The following is a 22588-nucleotide window of genomic DNA, read 5'->3' on the forward strand; positions in this document are numbered from 1 at the left end:
AAAATGACACTCAATGTTTATCTATTATCTGTTTAAAATTTATATGTTTAGCAATTATACCATGAAACTATTCATGGTATTTATTTACAATTTTGTATAAAAATAAGCTTAACAATTCATACTGCCCAGTATTGCCTGGTATTTAGATATAAGAAGATGTGCTATGAGTGCCAATGAGACAACTCTCAATCCAAATCACAATTAGTAAAAAGTACACCATTATAGGTCAAAGTACGGCCTTCAACACGGAGCCTTGGCTCACACCGAACAGCAAGCTATAAAGGACCCCCAAAATGACTAGTGTAAAACCATTCAAACAGGAAAATTACCCATCTCAGGAATTATTGCATAACCCGGGTAATACTTTGCCACCCATGAGTAATTATGAATATCCCAAAAGAATTACGTTCCATTTTATAATAAAAAGATAACAAGAATATGTGTTCACAGGACAACATGCTCTACTTGCACTATCATATTTCTGACAGTTGTTTTCCATCCGTTAATGTGTTTGAGCTTTTGATTTTGCCATTTGATAAGGGACTTTCCGTTTTGAATTTTCATCGGAGTTCGGTATTTTTGTTATTTCACTTTTTTCCATAATCAATGAACCGGGTTAAAATACTAAAAGAGAGGCGAAAGATACCAAAGGGACATGCAAACTCATAAGTCGAAAATAAACTGACAACGTCATGGCTAAAAAAGAAAAAAAAAGACAAACAGACAAACAATAGTACACAAAACACAACATAGAAAACTAAAGACTGAGCAACACAAACCCCACCAAAAATTGAAGGTGATCTCAGGTGCTCTGGAAGGGTAAGCAGATCCTGCTCCACAAGTGGCACCCGTCGTGTTGCTCATGGTAGTACAAACCCCGTGATAAGTCTAATTCGGTAGGTCACATTCGGGATTGTAGTAACGACAATTGGAACATATCCGTTGTCATCTATGAAACGGATATTCCATAATGGTCAACCAACTCGTAATGGCGTCCGTAAAATTTACGAAGGGACGAATCAACTTCACGACTTGAAACTCTTGGTTTGATAGATTCCTTTGTAAAATTGACATCCCTGAACAAAAACTTTGACCTCGTAGGAATAGATTACCAAAACTGTATTTGACGAAACCTTTCGGAAGTTGGGTCCTCAATGCTCTTCAGTTTCGTTCTTTAATTTGCTCTTTTTAGATTCGAGCATCACTGGTGAGTCTTTTATAGACGAAACGTGCGTCTGAAGTACAAAATTTTAATCCTGGTATCTATGACGAGTTTATCTTTGTCAAAACCTTAATTCGGCATATATTTAAAACTGTTACTTCATAATAAACATGTGGAATAAGTTCCATGTTCCTGCGAACACAACTTTATGATAAACTTCCTTAACTTGACCAAAACCATTTCACATCTTTACGAACGAACGAACGCACACACAGACCGGAAAACATAATGCCATCAAATTATGGTAGGCAGGACATAATATTTTTTCTTACTTGTGAGTTTTTTTTGGCTTTACTTTTATATCTATTATGTTTATAGTTGATAACCCTTTATAGAAAAATACTTTTAGTTTTCGCGATCTAAGAACTTTGAAAAGATATCAGAATAGCGATCTGTAAATTACCGATTGTATCCTATTATCGATTGTCATATTTGAACTGAGCATAGATTCGCATGGTGGTTGATGCTAGTCCGGAATTGCTCTAACCAGTCGTAAAAAGGTCGTCGGACATCAGAGCAATCTCTGACTAGGTTGGTGTGTTATCCTTTCGACGCACCGGTCTCTTTTGGACTGTATACAAGTACCGTCAGTTTTGTTTTTACCTTCAAGGGACATATATCTATGAGATTTGAACATCGGTTAACGACGTGGTTGGAACTTGATGACCTGGCGCAGGATTCATTGGTAGGACGAGAGCCGGTTTCTGCTGCATGTAACAGAGGGACGAATGAGAGTCTGGAGACCTAAAAATACGGAACAACAAAACAACTGTCCCTTACGGTGGAGGCTTATCTCATGATTGCTTGGTGCAAGTTTTGACAGGGGAATGCTATTCCTTTTGAAAGACTTTTCATTTAAATGAAGAAAATGATGTGTTTTATTTTATTTTACGACTTTTTTTTCACAAATTTAGATTATTGTTTTTGTTTGTCCAAATTTTTTTAACTTTGCCGAATAAGAGGAGATATCTCTGGTAACTTTTATAAAAGAGTGCGTTAGGAATTTATCTAATTCGTTTTATAGCTAGAAAGCCAATCCCGTGACCCCAATTTTTCTTTTTTATTTTCAAAAAGCACATTATAAGAGCCATCTTCTCATATTTTATCTCATAATTACATCGTTAAGTTTTCTTTCCATCACTTAAAATTTGAGTTTTCATGTATAATCTATACAAAATCTGACAATTTTGCACAACTTGTAGTATGAAAAAAACCCTGTGATCCATACTTTTTATTATACTTTTGCATGACATAAACTACATTTTGGCAAATTATAAAACTAAAATCTAGCGATTTTAATTTAGATTTTATCTTCCTTGAGTGACTTAAAATGGACGTTTTCCAAGTGAAATGACAATCTTACCGGGTATTAGACATGTTTTTGTGTAGTGACTGGGCTTTAGATTTTGTGATAATCTATTCATCAAATCATCATTTCTGTTGATCTTTGTTGTGTTCTCTTAAAGCTACTGCAATGTCTTAACAGGTCATATTTGTATCTTTGCGATCATTTGATCCGTTGTCTCATGACACTAATCGTATCATTTGTCATTTCCCAAAAAATACTTGGAGTGCTTAGCTTTTTTCTTCGTGTATATTATAACAAAACCGTAACGTTCAAAATAAAAATATCTAATTGAAATCGGAAGATAGTCTGGAATTGAAAATATGTATGCACTGAGCAAAACATGATTAAAGATAAATTATAAAATAACAGATAGTACCAGTGTCAAGATTGATTTAAATGTACTGTTATACCCCAATGAAGTTGATGGCATTCACATAATTATCAAAATAATAATACACAGTACATATACACATATGCATTTTCTAGGTACTACAATCTGTCGATACCTATATTTTGGCATTGGACAAATTCATGTTTTTCTCTGACTGTTAATGACGTCTTTAAAATAAATCCATTGGATGTTGGATGTGTACTGATTGGTATTTTAGTCTTAGATACATGAATTCTTTTATTAGTTGTAATTGACTTTGAACTCTCTGTCAGTAATTTCGAGTACTCTCATATCTATACTTTTTTGTTGTTAGGGATGTATAAATACCCATTAGCCCTTTTCAACTGATTTTGATAATTTGTTCTCATGTTGTGCTGTAACACCACTTTCCCAAGTTAGGGGAGGGTTGAACGCTCACAAACATGTATAACCACGCCATATTCTTTATATGCCTGGCCCAAATCAGGAGCCTGTAGTTCAGGTGGCACGGTAGTATTTCATGGCCAATAAGGGATAATGATAGCCTTTTTAGAATTTTAACCACTTTCTAACACTGCTAAAATTCTACATTCACAGTTAACTGAAGTACTTTCATTTTACTATTCAGAAATGAATTTGAATATGTATCATGACCGTTTACTTTTTTTGCTATCTTTAAGAACCTAAGGCCACTAGTGCTTTTAGGTCTTTTATCGTGCAGTGAATACAAAATTTAAAAAAATTCTCAAAAAATCATTTTCATCTGTATGTAAAATTATTTCATATTTTTCTACACCTGATTCATCCCTCAGTTTGGGAAAGTATTTTCAGTTGATACTGTATTTTTTGTCCAATCATAATGTTCAGATACATTGACTTAAGTACACAAAAGAGCAACCTAAATTCTGGAATGCAAATACTACCGTGCTACCTTCAGGGCTTCTCGTTGGTTCATGTTTGTCATATTTGCTTTATAGCCGACTTTACGGTATGGGGTTTTCTCATAGTTGAGGGCCACACGGTTGCCTATAATTGCTTACATCCACTTCATTTGAACTTTCACATTGGTGGATAGTTGTCTCATTGGCAATCATACCACATCTCCTTATTTTTATAATACATCAAAACAATAGTAAAACTATAAGGCCTAAAATACATATAATAGTAATCATTCAGTTGTCGCTTGAACTTTCCTCAATGGTCATGACCTTTTAATGAATTAATATTATTATTATATGAGAGTTGTTTCATTGACACTCATACCACATCTTCTTATATCTAATACCATGCTGCATAACTGACAGACATGAAAAGCATACAACTAATTTTTCCAAATTATCCATGTCATCTATATTTGAATAGGTATTTTAAACTTTATGTAAACATTTGAGTCTCAAGTTTTGAGTTTTGTACATTGAATAAGAAACGTTCTTATTTGAAAAAAACAGTGTTGACCTAACCGTTCTTCTCGTTTTATATTTATTTCCCATCCTTTGCTAAAATATGTTCGCTAACTCTTTATTAAGTAAAAAAAATCCTGGTTTCTGATTTATTTTCTTGAGTTAATATGGCGCAATTTCATAATTCTTTTTAACTTTAATAGAAATATATAATTCATTGTCTGTTAAAGAATTTAATGATTTTAAAGAAAAACTTTTTATTATTTTAGTGTATATTTATTTTATATTTTTATATATATGACAAAAGGGTACCATGGATGTACTATATTGGTAATATGTTACTTCCATGGGTTTACCAAGAATATCAAAGATAAAAAGCGTAATTTAAGGGCAATACCTCCTATTAGAAGACAAATGAACAATTTTACATGGATGCTGACCTATTACCTAAAGACGATGATTCACTTAACTTTTTAAACTATAGCATGAAATCAAACAGACCTAGAAAAATCCAATTGCACGTGGTCGCAATCTATTTATATTTATGATTATGTTTATATCGGGTTATGTGACCGTCGGCAGTCTTCGGAGGTCATCTCGATGGTTAATTCGATGCCGTCTAGACTAAAATACACACGAAATTCTGATTTATATTATCGACTCCATGCGTTGTTGATTGTTTATTTCAGACTTATTGTGATTTGGATATACGTTTTAGTATGTTATAAATCAAATATAAGAATTTGAGTCAAATCGTTGAACATGAATTTGACAGCTAATGCCTCTTTAAAGTTTATATCTATCTGTTATAGTTTTCCAGATAATTGCCCCAAAAATGGTAAAAATCGTATTAAAGGGCAATTACTCCAATAAGGAGCCGACTGACGATTTGACTTATTTGAAGATCTCGTCTTGCTGATCATTTTTTATTATAAAGTTTATGTCTATCTATTATGATTTTGAAGATCAAGATAATAGGCATGGGCAAATTTGTTATATAAGGAAAATAACTCGTACAGGAAGTCATCTGATAGTTTTGATGTAAATAGACAGAAATTAGATATAATCATGCTGAGCTTTATTCTCTATCGAAAGTGGGTTTCAAGATAAAAGACCCATCGAAACAACATCTGATACAAAAATTTAATAACACTTTTAGATGTTTGGATGATATATTGGCTCTCAATAATAACGACTTCAGTATGTACCACTAAAGAGATTTATCCTGCTGAACTGACTTTAGATAAAGCTAATGCTAACAATGAACACGACCTTTCCTGGATCTTGATATCTATATATTTAACGGGAAGCTTAATACCAAAATTTACGATAAAAGAGATGATTTTTCATTTCCTATTGATAACTGTCCATTTTAAGATGTTGAGTTCCCTTGTCACTATCTTATGGTGTTTATATCTCTCAACTTGTTCGATTTGCTCGTGTATGTTACAACGTAGTTGATTTTAACGAAAGAAATCTCTGTATTACTGAATAATTATTGCACCAGGGTTTTCGATATCACAAACTAGTCAAAACATTTACTAAATTTTATCATCGGTACAAGGACATCATTCGTAAATATAAATCAACATGCAGACATCTTATATGTTCGGGTATTTCACATCCAATATTTTATGGTAATATTCTATACAAAGCACAAAAATGTCGTCATTCACCTCAAAATCTAACCAAACCTTTAAACAGACTTATCCAGAAGGGATATAGTTACGATACGATGTCAGGTCATTAAAGAAAGCATATTTTGGAATTAATATTGATTCACTCATAGGGTTTTTGCATCGGAAATAAACACATTTATTCTAAAACCAGTTGTTGGCATGATACGGGTTTTGTTCTTCTCATATATTTTATGATGGTATAATACTAAACCCCTAACGGGAGGGATTGTGCTTGATTTTCATATGATGAAGACATAATCTTTCAATTTATTTAATTGACGTCTGGAGCTGGCATGTCAGTAACTGCCAGTAGCCCTTTGTTAATTTATGTATCATTGTCATTTTGCTTAGTTTCTTCTGTTAACTATTCTGACATCGGACTCGGACTTCTCTTAAACTGAGTTTTACTGTGCGTACTGTTGTACGTTTGTTTATTCTACACTGACTAGAGGTATAGGAGAGGGTTGAGATCTCACAAAACATGTTTAACTCCGCCGCATTTTTGCACCTGTCCCAAGTCAGGAGCCTCTGGCCTTTGTTAGTCTTGTATGTTATTTTCATTTTAGTTCATTTATATGTTTCGGAGTTTAGTGTGACGTCCATTTTCACTGAACTATTACACATTTTTGTATCGGGGCCAGCTGAAGTCCGCCTCCAGGTGCGGGATTTTCTCGCTGTGTTGTAGACCCATTGGTGGCCTTGGGCTGTTTTCTACTCTTTGGTCGGGTTGTTGTCTCTTTGACACATTCCCCATTTCCATTTTTAATTTTAATCTTGCATTTTATCAGTTTGTTCTATTATTAGCCTTGTCGGCCATGTTGGTTAGAAGACGGGGTAATCAAACACATTTTTTTAAAAAACTATATACACCAATGATGATTGTGACTAAATTTGGTTAAAGTTTGCCTAGTAGCATCAGAGGAGATGATCTTTGTAAAAGTTAACAGACAACGGACGGCGACGGACGATGGAAGCCAAGTGATAGCAAAAGCTCACTCTGTGCAGGTGAGATAAAAATTGTCAAGGCTGCGTGTGTCAGCAAACACTATTTAGCAGTTCAACCTCTAGAAGTAGTAAATAAGCAGCCTGGTGAATCTCATTCAAAGTTTGTACGATCACGGAAAATAATTGAATTAAATTGGATTAAAAAATTACAGACAGTCTACCCTCTCGGTCTTAATGATAATATCATGGGAATTGGTAATATATCAAGAACCGATTCTGTTAACATTTTGGATATAGTTTCTAAAACTGTTCGTAAAAACCGTTCTCATGGTCGTAGAAAAAATCGCAATCAAAGAAAATTTCGGACCAATCATACCAATATTTCGGACCTAATTTCTATTTCAAAAAACAACGGCAGACATTATCTGTTAACAAAGTTCTGTTCATTACCAGTTAATAAGTTAAATAAAATTTTAGAGGATTGCAACACAATTTCATATAGCAGTCCTAAGTATGAAATCGTTCAAATTATAATGGCATATTGTTATTCTAAACTGTTTCCCAAAATTGATCGCCCTGAAGATCATAAAAAACAGTTTATTAAAATAAAGTATGTCAATAAAGGTTTTGATTTTGTAAATATTGCCGGTATTTTTAACGACCATTCTGTTAAAGAACAAATTCCGGGATATTTTGATAATACTGAGCTCCCTCTTATTTGTTATATTTACAAGAAATCTACCCGGAAATTTGTGTTTAATTATAGCCAATTGTGTGAAGATGTTAATATCAGTGAAAATACACCTACTTCATGTAATTGCAGTAATTCCGAATACATTTATGGACCCATTTCCCATGTTATAACAGGAGATCTTAACATTGTTCAAGACCGAGAGTTAAAATCATTCCTCAGTAAAGGACCTAAATATCGTCCCCCGTCAATTATTAATTGGAATGAGTGTCGTAATATCATCCACGACTCACTCCATACTTACTGTTTGAAATGGATAAAACGGGAAAAAGCTGACAAAAAATCTTTGGACTCTTTTTTTAATTCAGTAATGAACATAGTTGATATACGTATTCATCATTTTAAAGAACATTTTACTCTTAACAATAACCACAATAAACCTATTTCTCGTATCAAACATAAACTAAAAGAACTAGCCAAGGAATTTGTTTTTGTCCCGGCCGATAAAGCTGCTAATAATATTATTATTGTTTGACGTAAATTTTACATTGAGGTTCTGAAAAAAGAAATCACCAATTCACCAACATTCCAACTGACTCCATTTTCAGAAAACGACATCTGTAACAAACATAAACTTTAAGCTACCGCTTTACAAGCAGAACCAAATACAATGAAAGTCCCAACTATGTATTGGCTTCCGAAGCTACACAAAACACCTTACAAATATAGATTCATTTCGTCTTCAAGCCATTGTTCCACTACTAAATTGTCTATTCTTCTTACCAGTACACTTGGTACAATCAAAAACCTGATAATAAATTGTTCAAATAAGGCCTTCGAAAATAGTGGAATTAATTACTTTTGGAGTGTCAAGAACTCGTTGGAAGTACTTGATAAATTACATGCATATATTGGTGATTTTGAATCTGTTCAAAGTTTTGATTTTTCTACCCTATATACCACATTGCCTCACATCCTCATTAAGAAAAAATTCACACACCTAATTAAATGGGCATTTAAAAAGTCAGAATGTGAATATATATGTTCAAACTCTTTTAGGTCATTTTTTAGTAGCAATAAACAAAAAAACCATGTCAATTGGACATGCTTTGATACTATATATGCCCTTGAATTTTTACTAGATAACATTTTTGTTCGCTTTGGAGATTCCGTATATCGTCAGGTTATCGGAATTCCAATGGGGACTAACTGTGCACCACTTATTGCGGACCCTTTTTTTGTATTGCTATGAGTTACAATTTATGACAAAAATCAGCAAAGACCCATCGAAACAACATCTGATACACAAATTTAATAATACTTTTAGATATTTGGATGATATTTTGGCTCTCAATAATGACGACTTCAGTATGTATACTAAACAAATTTATCCTGTTGAACTTACTTTAAATAAAGCTAATACTAACAATGACCACTGCCCTTTCCTCGATCTTGATATCTATATCATTAACGGAAAGCTTAATATTAAAATATATGATAAAAGAGATGATTTTTCATTTCCTATCGTTACTTATCCATTTTTAGATGGTGACGTTCCCTTGTCACCATCTTACGGTGTTTATATATCTCAACTTGTACGATTCGCTCGTGTATGTAACAATGTTTTAGATTTTAACGAGAGAAATTTATGTATTACTGAAAAATTATTACACCAGGGTTTTCGATATCACAAACTAGTCAAAACATTTACTAAATTTTATCATCGGTATAAGGACATCATTCGTAAATATAGCTCAACATGCAGACTTCTTATACGTTCAGGTATTTCACATCCAATTTTTTATGGAAATATTCTTTATAAAGCCCAAAAATGTCAGTATTCACCTCTGAAGCTAACAAAACCTTTAAATAGACTTATTAAGAAGGGATATAGTTACGATACTGTTGTCAGGTCATTAAAGATTGCATATTTTGGCGTTAATATTGATTCACTTATAGGGTCTTTGCATCGGCACTAAACACATTTATTTAAAAACCAGTTGTTGGCATGACACGGGTTATGTTCTTCTCATATATGTTATGATGGTATGATACTAAACCCCTAACGGGAAGGATTGTGCCTGATATTCATATGATGAAGACATAATCTTTCAATCAGTTTAATTGAAGTCTGGAGCTGGCATGTCAGTTAACTGCTAGTAGTCTGTTGTTATTTATGTATTATTGTCATTTTGTTTATTTTCTTTGGTTACATCTTCTGACATCAGACTCGGACTTCTCTTGAACTGAATTTTAATGTGCGTATTGTTATGCGTTTACTTTTCTACATTGGCTAGAGGTATAGGGGGAGGGTTGAGATCTCATAAACATGTTTAACCCCGCCGCATTTTTGCGCCTGTCCCAAGTCAGGAGCCTCTAGCCTTTGTTAGTCTTGTATTATTTTTAATTTTAGTTTCTTGTGTACAATTTGGAGTTTAGTATGGCGTTCATTATTACTGAACTAGTATATATATTTGTTTAGGGGCCAGCTGAAGGACGCCTCCGGGTGCGGGAATTTCTCGCCGCATTGAAGACCTGTTGGTGACCTTCTGCTGTTGTCTGTTCTATGGTCGGGTTGTTGTCTCTTTGACACATTCCCCATTTCCATTCTCAATTTTACTATTAAGATTGAAAAGGAAAGATTAAGTCATAGAATAATTTATGATCAATAAGTATCGTACTTGTAATGATTTGTTGTATGAAAAGAGCTCCTCAAGCCCTAAAGATGACGATGAATTGCATTTTCTTCTGAGTTACATTTCGATAAATAATGAGAGAAGCAAACTATTAATGTGTGTCAGGGCATTTTGAGCTTACTTTGATAAGTTGACTACCAAGGAACGATTAGTGATGCAAATAAGGATATCTTGTTTGAAATATGTGCTTTTAAAAAAAAATAATAAAAATCATCATGATTCATTCCATTCATTGTCTTTAATCATTATTTATCTTTTATTTTTTTCGGCAGAGCACTTGGACAACTTGAGCTAGAGGCTTCCTCAATATCATTTTTTTTTTAAATAAGATAAATTTTAACAACACGCATTAGAATGTCCTTTGAACACCTGCCCTCAGTGACTCATGTATTTGAATAACTGTTTAGGTTATTTGCAAAAGAAGCAAAAGGGATGGGACACAAGTTATAACAACATTACTGACGTCCTCTGCCTAGTTTAGTATTCTTGTTCATGAGTTTCCTGCATGAGGAGGACTAGATAATACATTTTTGACATTTGTGCAAATATAAATATATATAATGATTGAAGATGAGCATATGCAAAACGGCCGATTATTAACTCATGTTGTATGCCTTATTTGAGCTATTTTCTGGAGTATTATATAAATCATAAATTTTTAATGTGCTAATCACTGTACTAATATATATAAGGGTTTCTCTATCTAAAATTAAATTTATCTTCTCTTATCTTATATATGATTAATAATTTTCAATTTTGAAATTTTGAATTTTTCGTAGGGGATTGAAAGAATTTGTTTATATTTATTTTTTGTCCGTCATCGTCTACTTTCAACGGGAAGCACTTTCGGTGAAAGTTATAAATTCCTCTCCTGTAATTTTCTAAAATGGAAATTATTGTACGTAATAACGTCACCGAGTGGAAGTTTTCCTCCCCTTTAACTTCATTACGATGTGTTGACAAGACATGAAAGCACATGCAACCATAACACAAACACGCGTTGCAGGGTCAAAACGCTAAAAGCTTAAAGTTCTTATTAAAACTTCTTTTTGAACCATCTTTATTCAGATTTAGTATAACGATAGAATATTTCCATTTTTTTCCTACTGCTTTATTTTTTTTTATTCTGTTCTGCAAGTATAAATATCTGTTAGCTAATTTTCTGTTACAGAATTAAAAAAAAAGCAAAGCAAATCATATCAAATCAAACAAAATAAGACTTTATCAAAGACTAAAATATCAAACAGTACACATCCAATGAATTTAGTGTAACGACGTCATAGATCCAATGATTATCATAAGTACAAGTCCAATCTATCATGATCATCTAAATGAATGCACTGCCTATATATATATCTGCATCTTACATTAATTTGTAGGATCCTTTACAATAGATAATTCGGCTGATCTGTAACAATTCCATCTTCATGCCTTATATATCATGTACTGTGTTACGACGCTAGATAAAAACTGACGAGGAAAGGTAACACCCGGCAACCGAAAGCTTTATTATTATAGAGTCTAGGTGGTCGAGTGGTCTAAAATTTACAGATCTAACATTGTTGGGCTGTTGTTTAGACGAATTATATATACAAAAATTTATGATAAAAGAGATGATTTTTCATTTCCTATCGTTAATTATCCATTTTTAGATGGTGACGTTCCCTTGTCACCATCTTACGGTGTTTATATATCTCAACTTGTACGATTCGCTCGTGTATGAAACAACGTATAAGATTTTAGCGAGAGAAATTTATATATTACTGAAAAATTATTACACCAGGGTTTTCGATATCATAAACTAGTCAAAACATTTACTAAATTTTATCATCGGTATAAGGACATCGTTCGTAAATATAACTCAACATGCAGACATCTTATACGTTCGGGTATTTCACATCCAATCTTTTATGGTAATATTCTTTACAAAGCCCAAAAATGTCAGTATTCACCTCAAAAGCTAACAAAACCTTTAAACAGACTTATTAAGAAGGGATATAGTTACGATACTGTTGTCAGGTCATTAAAGATTGCATATTTTGGCTTTAATATTGATTCACTGATAGGGTCTTTGCATCGGAATTAAACATATTTATTCTAAAACCAGTTGTTGGCATGACACGGGTTATGTTCTTCTCATATATTTTATGACGGTATAATACTAAACCCCTAACAGGAGGGATTGTGCCTGATATTCATATGATGAAGACATAATCTTTCAATCAGTTTAATTGAGGTCTGGAGCTGGCATGTCAGTAACTGCTAGTAGTCTGTTGTTATTTATGTATTATTGTCATTTTGTTTATTTTCTTTTGTTTCCTATTCTGACATCGGACTCGGACTTCTCTTAAACTGAGTTTTACTGTGCGTACTGTTGTACGTTTGTTTTTCTTCATTGGCTAGAGGTATAGGGGGAGGGTTGAGATCTCAAAAAACATGTTTAACCCCGCCGCATTTTTGCACCTGTCCCAAGTCAGGAGCCTCTGGCCTTTGTTAGTCTTGTATCATTTTTAATTTTAGTTTCTTGTGTATAATTTGGAGTTTAGTATGACGTCCATTATCACTGAACTAGTATACATATTTGTTTAGGGGCCAGCTGAAGGACGCCTCCGGATGCGGGAGTTTCTCGCTGCATTGAAGACACATTGGTGGCCTTCGGCTGTTGTCTGCTCTATGGTCGGGTTGTTGTCTCTTTGACACATTCCCCATTTCCATTCTCAATTTTATATATATAATTTGATTCAAACAAAAGATTCATTGAAACTGACATAATCAATATGCTTGATTTTTTGATTAACAACATATCTATTACGTTTGGAGGACGTGTTTTTCAAGAAACAATCGCAATTCTTATGGGAACCAACTGTGCTCCTCTTCTTGTCGACTTGTTTCTTTATTCATATGAGGCTGAACAGGAACTTCTTACAAAGAAAAAAAGAAGTTAGCTGTACCCTTTTACTTCACTTTCCGGTATAAAGATGATGTTCTTTCACTAAATAATTCAAAATTTGGTGACTATGTTGAACGCATCTATCCCATCGAACTTGAGATAAAGGATACTACAGATAAAGTTAAGTCTGCACCATATCTTGACTGACTTCTAGAAATTGACAATGAGGGTCGGTTGAAAATAAAACTTCATGACAAAAGAGATGATTTCAGCCTCCCAATTATGAACATTTCATTTGTATGTAGCAACATTCAAGCAGCAACTGCATACGGAGTATATATCTCCCAGTTGATACGATATTCCAGGGCTTGTTTTTTCTATCATGATTTCCTTGAAAAAGGGTTGCTGCTCACAAGGAAGCTATCTGACCAAGAGTTCCAAGTGGTGAAGTTGAAACCATTCCTTAGTAAATTTTACGGACGCCACCATGAGTCGGTTGATCGTTATGAAATATCTGTTTCACAGATGGCAACAGATATGTTCCAATTGTCGTGCCCTAATTCCCGAATGTGACCTACCGAATTAGACTTATCACTGGTTTCGTACTAACATGAGCAACACAACGTATGCGACATGTGGGGCAGGATCTGCTTGCCTTTTCGGAGCACATGAGATCACCCTCAGTATTTGGTGGTGGTCGTGTTGTTCAGTCTTAAGTTTTGTATGTTGTGTTTTGTGTAATATTGTTTGTTGTTTTTTTTTAATTTTAGCCATGGCGTTGTCAGTTTATTTTCGACTTATGAGTTTGATTGTCCCTTTGGTATCTTTCGCCTATCTTTTGGATATTGTCAGCTGCGTGAAGTAATTATGTGTTATAAATTTATCAGTATATCTCTTTTTCTCCGTTAATTCTCTAAATTCCTGCTTTTTCAATTAAAAAAAACCAAATGTATAAAGAGGATTTGTCGAATCTTTAATTCTAAAATTTGTATTTATAGTCATCTTCTAAAACTGTTTGAAATCGGACCAATTTAATTCAATTGTATAATTCAAGGCTTAATGCTAAAAATTCCTTTATTGCATAAAAAATGTAAAACAGATAGAATAAAAATAAAATAACCCTGGATTATCCGCAAAGCGAAAATTCAATAAGATAGCAAACTAACGACAATAAGAAATCCAGAAGTTAACGCACGGTCTTCAACAGGAGACCGCCGTTGTCTATGAAAAACGCAATGCTCTAAATCGATCAGTCTTAAGAAATATGAATAAATTCGAAATCTACTATCAAAGATCTGCCATCAACATTGACATGTCCTTTGCGATAAAATTTGATATCTGATTAAGTGAGAATAAAAATTTATATGTTCGGTCTTCATTGTAGAAGATAATTAAAAAACTGAAAATTATTGAATTTGAAAAAAATTATAAACATAACAAAAAGATGTTTTTTTTTTTCAATACGACAGTAACCTAACGTCACCTAATAAACCGAAAGACACATTGAGGTCTTCAATAATAGGTAGATGTCGGAACAGTTTATGAAGATCTAAATCTCCCGAGTTAAATAATTAAAAAAAACCTGATATATGGGATCGAAATTCTTGATAATCTTTCAAACAGGTCAAGGTGTAAACTCATGTTCAAAATAGGTTTTAATTCAGTCTAAGGGTTACAGTCGGCTTGATCTAACGGTAAATTAATATATATGATATAACAGTTTTTTGTCTATTTATATTCATTCATATAAGTAGTAATTATTGATATCTTAAAAGAATTTGTTTGCATTCCATAAAAAATTAAACAAGAATATGAGTTGACTTGCATCATCACATTTCCATAATTAATGAACCTGTTAAAATCCTGATTTTACATACTTTTTTTGAAGTGCATATCATAATTAACATGTGTATTAAATTTTAAGTAGATGTGTCCATAACTTCATGGTAAACCACCTTAAACCAAAACTTTAACCTAGTATATGTGTCAAAACCTTAATTCGGCATATATCTAAAACTTTAACATTATAATATACACGTGGACTAATTTTCATGTTCCTTGGCTTCGACCACAACTTTATGATATACTTCCTTAACTTGATCAAAACCGTAACCTGATTCGAGATGGGCTAACGAACTAATGCACACAAAGGCCGGAAAACATGACTCCAAATTATTGTAGGCGGGATATAACATTTTTTCTGACATGTGAGATTTGTTTTAATTACTTTCATATTTTTTGTGTCTACAGGAAATGAGTTTTTCGCAATATAAGAACTAAATATATATGAAAAGCGTCTGTTCGTGTCCTATTCTTGATAATCATATTTAACTGAGCATGGATTCACATGGCCGTTAATGCTAGTCCGAGACTGCTCCCACCAGTCGTAAAAAGCCCGTCAGACGTAAGAGCAATCTCAGTCTGTATAAAGCCAGTTCCCACTATCCACGTGCGTTTGGATAGTGGGAGCTGGCTTTAGTCAGGCTTAAGCAATCTCTGGCTAGGGTGCTGTATACATATATATATAGTAGGCGACACTTACCCAGTCTGACTCCTTTTGGACTTCATGCGATTATCATCCGTTTTTTTTACCTATCTATGAGATTTGAACATCGGTAAACTACTGTTGCCCTGTAATTCACATTAATCAGGTTTAAGAAAAATAAAATCCCGCAACTGGTAGTTAGCACTTTACTATATTATTAATGAATTGAAAGGGAACATCCTCTTAATTTACTTTGAAAATTTCAATTTATTGTCAAATTAGTTGTCATTGACTGGTTAATACGAAATAATTACACCAGACCGAAATATCATACTAATAAGCAGTAATGATACTTAGCAGAAATATTTTTAGATTTCAACTTATACAACATTCGGTTCAATATTTAGATAGAACTGAAGATATAGATAATTAAAATTTGAACAATTTTTGTAGGGATGTTGTGATAAAACTCCATTTAAAATACACCTCACAACTTTATATATCTATGATTTTTTTCTTTTTATTGACATTGACATTTGACATTTGAACAATTTCAACAGATGTATCGTGACAACAATCCATTTTCAATAGACCTCACAAATTTATATATTTATGATTTTTTTTTTACATTCAAGTGAAATACTCAAGTACATATATAATTACATAATTAAATATGTTTTGCTCATTCATTTTTAAGTATGTATCATTACTGGTTACTGTTTATTCATGTTTACCCGTTGAAAACACTTGACCACTTAAGAATTTCCTTGAATGTAAATATTTCTAATCATGATATATATTTTGCTGCCAAAAAAGAGGTCACTTTCAATAGTCGAACAAAAATGGTTTGCATTATCAATATATTCTTGTCTTTGATGTTTATACCAGAGATATTCTTACAACCATCATATGCCCAAGGTAAATAATATGACACAAAGGAAAACAAAAGACAACATAAAGAACAGCGAATTGACTGCGTTTTATGCTCGGAATAGGTGCGACTACTCACCAAAAGCTTATCCTACAATGATTTCTTTTGAACCGCTACTGAAAAGCGATGTCGGTTCGAAGATGGAAGACAATATATACCTTTACTTTCCAACAGAATGTTGGTTTTGATAAAGGATGCATTTCTGAAACACATTATCAGCGATCGTTGTATTTACTGTATTTGACTGTGCTACAGTGTATTGTGTAATTTATAGCTTGTATACAGTTGAGCTTTATGTGGGTTTTTTTGATTGAGTGCTGGTATAGCTTGACATTTGCTATTTTATTTGAATTTTGATGAAAAAAAATCATGTGAATTTAATATTTCAAATTTTCAGAAAAATTAAGAAATGACAATACTATTTGAATCAAAATAAATAACAGTTATCAAACAATAACAGCGACCAACACTTGTTTTATTGTTCCACTTAATTTCTTACCATTTTTGACCAGGAATCATTTAAAGAGAAACAATCTGGAAGACAACCAATATTGTATAAGCAAACAATATATTACTCAAACTATTGTTGATTGATAATAGAAAAATACCCATAAGGACATATCAATGAAAGATGAAGCAATTTGAACATTCTCAAAAATATTTGATTATGATCTCATGTCAAGAAACCGATTTTCAGTTCATAAATTTGATATACAGTAAAACATGTATGAATAAGACGCTGATAAGACCGGAAACATATCTAGACCAAAACAATTCCAAAGCCCCTTTATACCAACACAAATATTTGAACATGGTTTAACTGACCACCTGCCACATTCAGCATTCCTTAGACAGGTTTTACTGCATTCGAAAACAATGTCCGTAAAGTTGGTACTATAGTCAGTATAAGTTAGCATTTGCTTGTAATCGGGCATTTGATTATACATAAAAAAGGATTACACGAATTACCAAATATTGGACAATAGAACAGACAATCACAAGCACTTGACTCTAAAGTCAATATCAACAAACAACTTTGATTTTCAGTGTAGCTTTTTGTGAACTGTTGTTTGTTTGTTTGTCTATTTTCGTTTTTTCTTATGATTTTTAATTGCCCCCTTCGCATCTCCTTAAGTCTAGTATGTGTGTATAACAATAACCAGTGTTTTTTCACAATTCGAATGACATTATATAAATAACACATAGCCGAGAAGGTGATAGAGCAGATTGTTACCTCGAGAAAATATTCTCAACCGAGGCGGAACCAAGGTTGACAATGTTTTTTCGAGGGGTACCAATCTGTTAAGCAAAATTTAATTACTCAATGCAGGTCGCAGCGATCGTTTTATATTCATTAAAAATAATAAAAATGAATAACAAATTCATTTGGGTTATTATAAGTTTGACAGGACATTGTGTACTATTTATTTAGAATTCATATCAATTTCTATCAAAAGTGAAAAATTAAATTTATTCGTTTGCTTCATTAATAAGCTATTAATTTTCAGTTTGATCAATTTTTTATTAAGTAATTTGCACATACATGTTAACTTCAGTCTTAATCAGTTCTGAACGCAGGTACAACGTATTTTCCTATCTGACCCCTGAAAAAATAGATTTCGGCATTTGATGTCTTTTTATTGTAGTTCCTACAGTCGTAATTTACTCGACATATTACTCTGTAAACGTTGGAGAACAGATAACATTAGCTTGTTCAGTAAGGTCATCATCTACTGTAAGCTCAGTATTTTGGCAGCATACTGTGAATGGATTTGTTACCACCATTACTGCAAATATAAACAAGTATAATGGTTCTACTACATCTGTACCAGCACTTACCATATTGACTACAGACATTAATGACCAGGGCACTTACCATTGTTTCGCAAGTAATGCCTTTGGAACAGGACAAAGTCTAAGTATTACATTGGTGGTAAACAGTAAGTGTGATTTATCAATGTTTAGGCCTGAGTGTTCCTGATGAGGGTGAATCTAGATAAAAGACGTCGTAACGAAATTAATAAAGTGTTATTTCATTTCATATCTGATTTTCTCGTCTGTTTGTTTTAAGTATGTATCATTAGCTAACATCATGCTGCCAATTTGTTGTTCCAGTTATAAAATTATAATCAAGCATTTATTTTACATTCTGTAAGCAATGCGACCTACTACACTTAAAACAATTGCCTTTAGATCATATACAAAAGAGGGACGAAAGATACCAGAGGGACAGTCAAACTCATACATCGAAAACAAACTGACAACGCCATGGCCAAAAATAAAAAGACAAACAGACAAATAATAGTACAGATGACACAACATAGAAAACCAAAGACTAAGCAAAACGAACCCCACCAAAAACTTGGGGTGATCTCAGGTGCTCCGGAAGGGTAAGCAGATCCTGCTGCACATGTGGCACCCGTCGTGTTGCTTATGTTATTATAAAAAATACGGTAAATAGTCTAATTCGGTAAGTCACATTCGTGAAAAGGGAGGGTATTGTAGTTACGACATAAGGAACATATCCGATATCATCTGTGAAACGGTTATTCCATAACGGTCAACCAACTCGTGATGGCGTCCGTAAAATTTACGAAGGGATGACTTCAACTTCACCATTTGGAACTCTTGGTTTAATAGCTTCCTTGTGAGCAGCAATCCTCTATCAAGGAAATCATGATAGGAAACACAAGCCCGGGGATATCGTATCAATTGGGAGATATATACTCCGTATGCAGGCGCTGCTGGAATGTTGCTACATAGAAATGGAAAGTTCACAATTGGGAAGCTGAAATCATCTCTTTTGTCGTAAAGTTTTGTTTTCAACCGACCCTCATTGTCAATTTCTAGATGTAAGTCAAGATATGAGGCAGACTTAACTGTATCTGTAGTATCCTCTATCTCTAGTTCGATGGGATAGATTCGTTCAACATAGTCACCAAATTTTGTATTATTTAGTGAGAGAACATCATCTATATATCGGAACGTAGAGTTAAAGGATATTGCTTACTTCTTATCTTTCTTCCTAAGAAGTTCCTGTATGAAGTCAGCCTCATAATAATAAAGAAACAAGTCGGCAAGAAGAGGGACACAATTGGTTCCCATTGGAATTCCGACAGTCTGTTGAAAAACACGTCCTCCAAACGTAACAAATATATTGTCAGTCAAGAAATCAAGCATCTTGATAATGTCAGTTTCAGAGAATTTTTTGTTTGAATCAGAGTGATTCTTTACAAAGTAGGATTTATCCCTCCCCAAGACAAGATACTTGCATCTACGTTCGCCATTCTTTTTAATGAAACAAATTAATACCAACTCTTTCAATTTGTCTTTTAGTTTGGAATGGGGAATACTTGTGTAAAGTATAGAAAAGTCAAATGTTTTAATACTATTGCTAGATGAGAGAGTCTTAGATGGTATGTACTATAAAAGAGCTTTGGATTTTTTTAGTATCCACATCTGATTCACGCCACCTCTAGAATAGGCAGTTTCAAACGTACTGAATGAAGAAGCAATCATATAGCCATTCGTCTTCTTTTTAAATTATTTAGTATTTATCCCTGTTAGGTAATACTCTTCGTTTAAATACATCATTGTATCTCTATTAAATGTATTTGACTTCGATGAAATTTGAATTTGATCATTTTAGTGGGAGATATGAAACTGTCACGAGTTAAGCCTAATCTAGTATTATACTAGATGTGTCACAACAGTCCCTAAATTCCAAAAAGGACCACATTTCCATCAACACGATAATTACAAAAGTTCCTTAAAATAGTTCCCAAACAGCTGAACCAAAAAAAAAAACATTTTCAAAGACAAATCGAAAAATAAAATAATATGTAAATATAATAACACACGACCAAGATAGCCTGGTTGTAAGGTGGTGTTAAAACCAGTTTTACCTGCGCACATACGTCCCACTTGCCTACCTATATAATACATGTGTCGTAAAAGTAAAACACTCACAGTTAAAAACCTGCACAGTGAACCTACCAACACCAATATATGTAATGATTCATATGAAAAAGGAATGTATATGAGACCATCAAGTTCTGTTTAAGAGTAATTAACTTTATCTATAAAATGATCTGAAACTTTAGAAGAAATTATGCCGCTGTATTTGCAGGCTAAACTCGTGACAAGTCTCTGGTGAAGAGTTGTCTCATTGGCAATCATACTGTTAAGAATTGCACTTACGTTAAACGCACCCTTTTGCGGTGCGGCCGCTATCTTTGTGACGTCGCGTTATTGTGATGTACGATTATGTTTATTGAATAGAAAGGTGTAATGGCAGACGTATTTATATCTATAACGCCTTAGTCAAGCTTACGATCCCGATTTACAATACACAACGCTACCCATAAGCTACATTGGTGCCGTGATAAACGGAGAGAATGGACATCAGTCGATTAAAATCTTTGAGAGCGGGGAACAGAGCAGCGGTGACAAAAGTTTTAAAAAAACTGGAAGAAGCCATCAGAGATTCGCAAATAGACACGGAGGATGTATCAACATTGCTCGACGCAGTGGAGAAGAAAAAGAAGACGTTAGCCACACTAGATGAACAGATACTAAATGCAGTCGAATCCGAGGATATTACTGATGAAATACTTGAAACAGATGAGTATTATCTAGAATTAGAGGGTAAAATTCGAAAATTCAAAAAGTTCTTAAAACCCGTAGCACAAACCACATCTTCAATACTAGATTCCAACGCCCCAGAGTTTGTACCGTATTCAAAACCATTTACACATGCAAGTCAGGAATTGTCACAATCAAGTTCGATCTCAAGTAACAATCATTGCCTACCAAAGTTATCGCTTCCCAATTTTAGCGGAGATAATTTACAATGGCAAAATTTCTGGGATTCATACGAAACCACGATACATCACAATCACACTTTAACTGACATTCAGAAATTTTCGAACTTGAACTCTTTGCTACAATTTGATGCTGCAAACGTAATTTCAAGATTGACCATGACAAATCAAAACTATCACAAAGCAATTGAATTATTGAGAAATCGCTATGGCCAACCACACAAAATCATTAATGCATATATGAGAGCACTACTTGATATACCCGCACCTAGGGATAATTTAGAAAGTTTGAGAACATTTCACGATAAATCAGAACCATACATACGGGGACTAGAGTCTCTCAGACAATTTCAGGAAATGTACGGATCGCTATTGATACCAGTGATTCTCGGGAAGTTACCGCATGAAGTACGGAAAAATATTACATGGGAAAACGGGAGCGACAGTTGAAATATTCAATCGCTTATAAACGCAATAGGTAAAGAGATTTCTATTGAAGAGTCCGGATACGGGGATAATACACACAAGTATTCAACCGTTACCCCTAGCGCAAATTTCATAACAGGCATTAAACGAGTAAATAAAGATAAAACCCGTCCGATAAACACAACAGACAAGTAATTAAACTCGAGTCAGAAGAAACAATGCACATATTGTGACGGAAACCACTGGCCAAACGAATGTAAAGAGGTCATAAATCACGATGAAAGAGTAGCCATTATAAAAGAAAAGAGGTTATGCTTTAATTACTTAGGTAAGCACAAAGTAGCCGATTGCAAATCCAAGAATACATGTAAGTTTTGCCACCGAAAGCATCATTCGTCACTATGCAAAAAGAACTCATACTCAAATAAACATCCTATAGAAGCTGAACAACAACAAAACAAAAAAGACACAGAAACTTCTATGTTTTATACTGCTAGCGAAGAAAGGTCCACTGTTTTATTGAAAACCGCATTCAGTTCAGCCGTGCAATAGAATACATGTATAGACCCAAACATACTCTTTGACGAGGGAGCCCAGCGCTCATTTATTACCGAAGAACTAGCAGCTAAATTGGACATTAAAAAAGATGGATCTGAAACTTTGAGTATAGCTACATTTGGAA

The sequence above is a fragment of the Mytilus californianus genome, unplaced genomic scaffold (assembly GCF_021869535.1).
Source record: "Mytilus californianus isolate M0D057914Y unplaced genomic scaffold, xbMytCali1.0.p SCAF_4, whole genome shotgun sequence".
Taxonomy (NCBI): Eukaryota; Metazoa; Mollusca; class Bivalvia; order Mytilida; family Mytilidae; genus Mytilus; species Mytilus californianus.